Source organism: Uloborus diversus, chromosome 10, assembly GCF_026930045.1.
Source record: "Uloborus diversus isolate 005 chromosome 10, Udiv.v.3.1, whole genome shotgun sequence".
In the NCBI taxonomy this organism is placed as follows: Eukaryota; Metazoa; Arthropoda; class Arachnida; order Araneae; family Uloboridae; genus Uloborus; species Uloborus diversus.
Window position 1 is genome coordinate 63431460 of NC_072740.1, and position 6547 is coordinate 63438006.

The following is a 6547-nucleotide window of genomic DNA, read 5'->3' on the forward strand; positions in this document are numbered from 1 at the left end:
TGTCTATTTATTCCTTAATATTGTGCTTATTACTTTAAAATTGCTGGTATTCGTAAAAAACCACAAACACCATTCGAAATTTGAATTTTTTCCTCACAGTGGAGGTAAATCGGTTTGAAATGTCTCTAAATTAATTTATACTATTCTATAGTAAAGTGCTTGATAAAATGCTTTAAACAAAAAAAAAAAAAAAAAAAATCGGACCGAAAACAAGGCAAGAAAAGGTCAACCAGCAAAGGTGACAAAGCATGATCGGAGATTTACAGTTAAAAAAATTATGAAAAATACACATTTGAGTGCTGTAACAGTTTCTGCAGAATTTAATGAAAAAACTTACATTTAATTTTCACCTAAAATTGTTCGCCAAGTTCTCTGATTGACTGGATTAAATGGGAACTCTTCCCGCAGAAATTTCTTGTTCGTGCGAAAAACGGAAAGCTTACGCTTTTTGTCGCAAAATAAATGATAAATAAGCTCCAAAGCGTTTTTGAATAACGTCTTACTTACAGATGAAATTAAATTCAATATTTTTATTAAAATTGTTGTATAATTGTCAATAGAAGAAAAAATGAGGAACTTGATCTTAAGAACTTAGTTGGATCAGTTTATCAGGACGGTGAAGGGGTTCTTGTCGATGGTGCATATCAGCATCAGGACTTGGTAGTTTGGAATTTTTTGATGAAATAATAAATCATGCTAATCATTTAAATATTTTAAAATCAATTTTAAACTCTTAGCCAAAAAAATTGGTTATCGGAAACAACTTTTTTTTTATCAAGATAACGATAAGAAGCACACGGCTTTCAACGTTTGCGTCTAGTGTCTCAAAAAATGTTCTAAAGTTTAGAAAATACCCCTTCAATCTCCAGATTTGAACTTAATGTAACATATTTAGAAATATATGGAGGCTAGATTACGAAAGTACGGCTTTGAAACGAAAATAGAGCTAGAAATAGCAACACTCGAAGTGTGGTTGAACACTTACTCAAACAATTACGCAAAAAAAAAAAAAAAAAAGAATGAAATTTATTCCCAGACGTTTAAAAGGTGTTGTTGATACTGCATGATATTCTACTAAATAATTACTTAATAAAAAGTTAGATAATTCAATAATATATAGACATTTTTTAAAGTGTACGAAGACTTTTGTGAGATAAAATTTCCGGCGCTTTTTGGTTTTTAGATTTTAAAAAATTAAGTTTAAATATATTTAAAAAAAATTTCGTGTAGTTTTGTTGAACATTGATCATAGATCTTATAATTAAATACCTATACCGAAATAATAATTCCAACCAATGGATAGGGTCCTATTTCATTGAAAGTCGTAGGTGTACGAACACTTTTGGGAGCCACTGTAAGTGTAACAGTTTATGAAATATGATTTTAAAACCGGAATATTCTTTTATGCTAACCCTGTATTTTAAAAACCACTATTTTTGAACTTCATATTCAGATTTTTTTGTTAACCTAGTGAGTACAAACTGAAAACTACTAAACATCAAATCTTCTACCAGAGCAAAGGATAAGAGTTAGGTATTCAAGGATAGAAGATAAATGTAGCAACGCGATTTCTTATAAAACTTAAGAGTTTATGAAATATGGATTTTTAAAACCGGAATATTCTTTTATGCTAACCCTGTATTTTAAAAACCACTATTTTTGAACTTCGTATTCAAGTGTTTTTCGTTAACTTAGTGAGTACACATTGAAAACTAATAATCCTCAAATCTTCTACTAGTGCGAATGAGAAGAGTCAGGTATTCAAAGATAGAAGGTAAATGTAACAATGCGATTTCCTATAAAACATAACAGTTTATGAAATATGGATTTTTAAAACCGGGATATTCTTTTATGCTAACCCTGCATTTTAAAAACCACTATTTTTGAATTTCGTATTCAAGTATTTTTTGTTAACTTAGAGAATACACATTGAAAACTACTAATCATCAAATCTTCTACCAGTGCAAAGGAGAAGAGTTAGAAATTCAAAGATAGAAGGTAAATGTAACAGCGCGATTTCTATTTCATATCATCTATTCCCATATTTCATTAACTTAACAGTTTATGAAATATTCAAAGTTAATGTACTACTACATTAGTTAGATGTTAGTGAAAACAACTAATGATCAAATCTTCTACCAGTGAGAAGGAGAAGAGTTAGGAATTCAAAGATAGAAGGTAAATGTAACAACGCGATTTCTTATAAAACAAGCACTTTATTTTACTGCATAAAGGTTTATATGTACCAATAGGAGAGCAGTAGGGCTTCCTGTGATACGCTCTCCCGGGCGGAGAGTGGTCATATGGGTCACATTCATATAAACTGTAGGGTAAATGTGACTTACTAGGAGAAAACTAGTTCTGAAATCAGCATTTCTATTTTACTCTAAAACAGTTCAAAAAACTAACTCACCAGAAATGTGGTTAAAAGTTGTTCTCCTGTGCTATTTTATGCAAAAGAAACCTGTCAAATATTTTTGGCACTCTTTTATTGTAGTACAACGACTAGCAAAAAGCTGCAATCAGTTCAACCGGTTCTTTGTATGACTTCACCCTTTTTGTTGATATTGTGCCCATCTCAGGGAACTTTTCTTATGATAACTGCGAGAAGCTTTGTAAAGAAACATAAATTTTCCTCACTAACTTTCATGTAAACAGTTTAAGACCACTGCTTTTGAAAAGAGTCATCGTCCCATGTAATCCAAAACCCATTCTCTCCGATATCTCCTGGTGAACCGAAATAGAGACTTAATAAAAGAGACACGTGACCGTTAGTGTGTGATTTGCTGGTGTTTGTCAACAATTCTTTTATGCGGCGCCTACACATAGGAAAGAAACTAGGTCTCCTAAACTTCATCAGTTCCGGTGATGGAAAAGTAGTTTATCTTTCCGCGGGGTATATAAGATTAATTTTGTTTAGTAGCTTTCATAACCTGGTAACCAAGTGCCTGTAGGTGGAATCTGTGTTTCACTAATACCAAGAAGTATGCATTAAGAATTAAATAATTTTCAGTCTTATGAGTTCAGAAATTAGAAACCCAATGTGTTCAATTTTTCCTGGTATATCCTGGTTAGTATCTATAGTAAACTCCCAATTATCCGCGGAATTGGGTAGCACGGTAACCGCGGATAAGCAAAAACTACGGATAATCCGAATAATAGGTAAAAAACAATACTAAGTGTATACAATACGTAAAAAACGTTAATAACTCTCACACATACATTTAAATTATAAGTAAAAACATTGCTACATTGTAGCTACTAACATTGAATACGAAAAATATATGAAAACCTGCGAGCGAACAATAACACATACAATGTACGTTTTAAATTTATGATTGATAAGTTTAAAAAAAAATGTGAAAAGACTCCTCATCGATAATCGTGAGTTTACTATATATATATATATATATATATATATATATATATGTATATGAGATTATGTCAAGTTAAAAAGCTTTCATCAGAAAATACTCTCCTATTTTTAGAAAAAATAATTACTTACGAATCAAATTGACCTTTAAACTTAAGAAAAAATGTACATTGGTAAAATTTTATTGGAAGAATAAAAAAAAATACTTAACAAAAATATGGCTCTTACCTATTTTTACTTTCGAAATTTGTTTGAAGATAAGCAATATTCGTATCAACTACGAAGAACTGCATAATGACTTTTAGTATGTGTTGTTTAATTTAATAAATACTGCTTAATAAACAGTATTTGAATGGGATCATGCATATTTTCAAAAGCTCTGTTTTTTTTTTTCCTCTTGTCATTAAAATAATTCTCCTGAAAATCATTTAACTATTGCTTTTTTTTTACAGAATAAAAGTGAAGCCAAATCGTGAATCATTTCTTTTGACCTTATTTGAATTCATCAAAGTGTAAGAGACTTTCTTCGAGGTTCTTGTCCAATAATATTAATCGTCATGCCACAGGTCACGCAATGGTTAGCGCATGCGTTAGGCAATTTCGAATAATTCCTGTTCATCATATGACACTCACTAACGGTTATGGGCCCTTTGAAAAGTTCCTAATGACATCTGCTCGTGCTTCCTTGTGCAGTACACAATGCAAGGAAATGCCTCCTTGCACCGCATCATGGAGCACAAAGTTACCTTTTACTAAGATGAACAGTGTCTCCACCCTTCAGAGAAAGAAAGATTCAAAAATTGATTGCCATTACATTATCTACTGTCTTTATGTTTTGTTTTGTTTTTTGCTTTTTTCGTTGTTACAAAACCATTCTTGACAACTAAAAGGAAAGTAATGCCTAAAGAAATGAATTTTTTCCTTAAATATTGCAATTTTGAATTATATGCACAAGTATTGAAAAGAAAAAAAAAACAGCATTGCAACTCTTTATTTTATGAATACTTGCCGGCAGACAGAATCAAAAATTTCTTCGCTTATTACCTTTTTTTGCGCATCTAATGTATATATATATACATTATAGGACCAAAAGTATTGGGACACTTTCAAAAATTCAAATTTTTACGGAATTCTCGAGAAATAAAAGACCAATTGCTGTGTAATTTCTTTCACATTAAAGGTATACTCCAGCTGTCATTTTCCAATAATCTTGACATTGACAGAAAATGCATATTTTTACTGAGTTTTCATCAAAATTTCATGCATTGCTCGCCTGCGGCGGGTGACAATTGATGATTTTTGTGCTTTTACCTCCGGATGTCTTCAGGACACCCTGGATGTCCGGCGTCGTAAAGCTTATAGGAGTGAGAATCGGCAGAATGGCTTCTCCTGAATGTCCGGTATCCAACCAGTATTGACCGGGTAGACATTCACAAACCGGAGGAGATAGGGTAAGAGACACACATACACGCAGACTGATGCGCAGAGGTTTCAATAGTATAGACTGATAAGAAGGGGGTGTAACTCCTCCAAAATGTAAAGCCCATTATTGGCAATCGCTAACTATGAAAGGTCCATGCTTCTCCAAATTAGTTGCTCAACGTTTTGACCAGTTAATTAGTAAGAGATTGACATTTGTGTTGAGCAAAAGGTTCTAGTTAAACACAAGTTGCCTCATCTGAAGACTTGTTGTTATGTCAAAAATGATGAAAATACCATTATAAAATACATTCAAACTCTTTTAGAGGCATGAAAAAAAAAATATGTTAGTATTTACAGGTGTTTTGCATGCATGCAATAAATAGCGGATTTGATTTCATAGCTGACTGGTTGTTAAACTAAAAAGGATGAGGTCGTTCTATTTTTAATATAACTTAAGAAAAACTTAGGGTGCATACATTAAACTTTTAAGGACATCAAATACATATTTAGCTATTTTAATAGTCCTGTTAAAGCGACAGACTGCGCACTTGAACAAAATATGCTAATGCGGGTAAAGATAAATAACAAACAATAAAATGTTTTTTTTTTTTTTTTAATCATTTTTCAAGAGGAAGTCTATTCTCTATTTTACCATTCTATTTTACCGACGCTGAAACAAAATAGTATTGTTATTCTAGAACAAAGTTAATTCTGGACAAATCATTCTAGATTCTCATACTGTTATTCTAGAACAAAGTAAGTGCTGGACTATTCATTCTAGATTCTTGTATTGTTATTCTAGAACAAAGTAAATGCCGGACTAAGCATTCTAGATTCTCATATTGTTTTTCAAGAACGAAGTAAATGCTGGACTAAGCATTCTAGATTATAATGTTATTCTAGAACAAAGTAAATGCTGGACTATTCATTCTAGATTCTTATATTGTTATTCTAGAAGAAAGTAAATGCTACACTAAACATTCTAGATCCTCATTTTTTTTTCTAGAACAAAGTAAATGCTGGACTAAGCATTTTAGATACTCATATTGTTATTCTAGAACAAAGTAAATGCTGGACTAAGCATTCTAGATTATCATATTGTTATTCTAGAACAAAGTAAATGCTGGACTAAGCATTCTAAAGTCTCATATTGTTATTCTAGAACAAAATAAATTCTGGACAAAGCGTTCTAGACTCTCATATTGTTATTCTAGAACAAAGTAAGTGCTGGACTAAGAATTCTAGATTCTCAAATTGTTGTTCTAGAACAAAGTAAATGCTGGACTAAGCACTTTGAAAAGAAAAAAAATTTCAGCATGTTCAAAAATGCATTCACTTACCTCCAAGTCCACGGTTACAGTTTAATTGCAGTCACAAGAACACGCCAGCATGATCAAAATAATGTTTAATATCCAAAGAGAACAGAAGTCTCAAAGAGAGAGCAGGGCGAAATCGTTTGGCTGTATGCTTCCGAATGGACTGGCAGAGTGGAAAGAATGAACTGGTGGGCTCGTCATCAGTGAACGTTCCGAAGTGCTCTCAGTCGACAAGCGATGAGGCAGGGAGTGGCGAAAAGAAGTCCACTTGTGCCACAGCGGCCTCTGCGAGTGCTGGTGCATGCAATAATTTGCAGCACATGCACTCGAAAACCCCTTTTATCGCCTCTTTTCCCGCTTTTGGCAGACTTCTCCCACTCTCTAAGATTCAAAATGTTTCCAGCGTCCTTTTAAGAGTTGTCCAACGGGTCTTTTT

At 32.5% G+C, this 6547-nt stretch overlaps 1 protein-coding gene across 1 annotated transcript in view; it reads right to left on the reverse strand.

Moving 5' to 3' along the window:
- Nucleotides 1-6314, reverse strand: part of LOC129231565 (clotting factor G beta subunit-like) — a 50218-nt gene extending 43904 nt beyond the window's left edge. The window contains exon 1 of the mRNA XM_054865923.1: nucleotides 6136-6314. The gene's annotated coding sequence lies outside the window, so the exon portion shown is untranslated. The remainder of the gene's footprint in view (nucleotides 1-6135) is intronic.
- Between the last annotated feature and the right edge of the window lie 233 nt (nucleotides 6315-6547).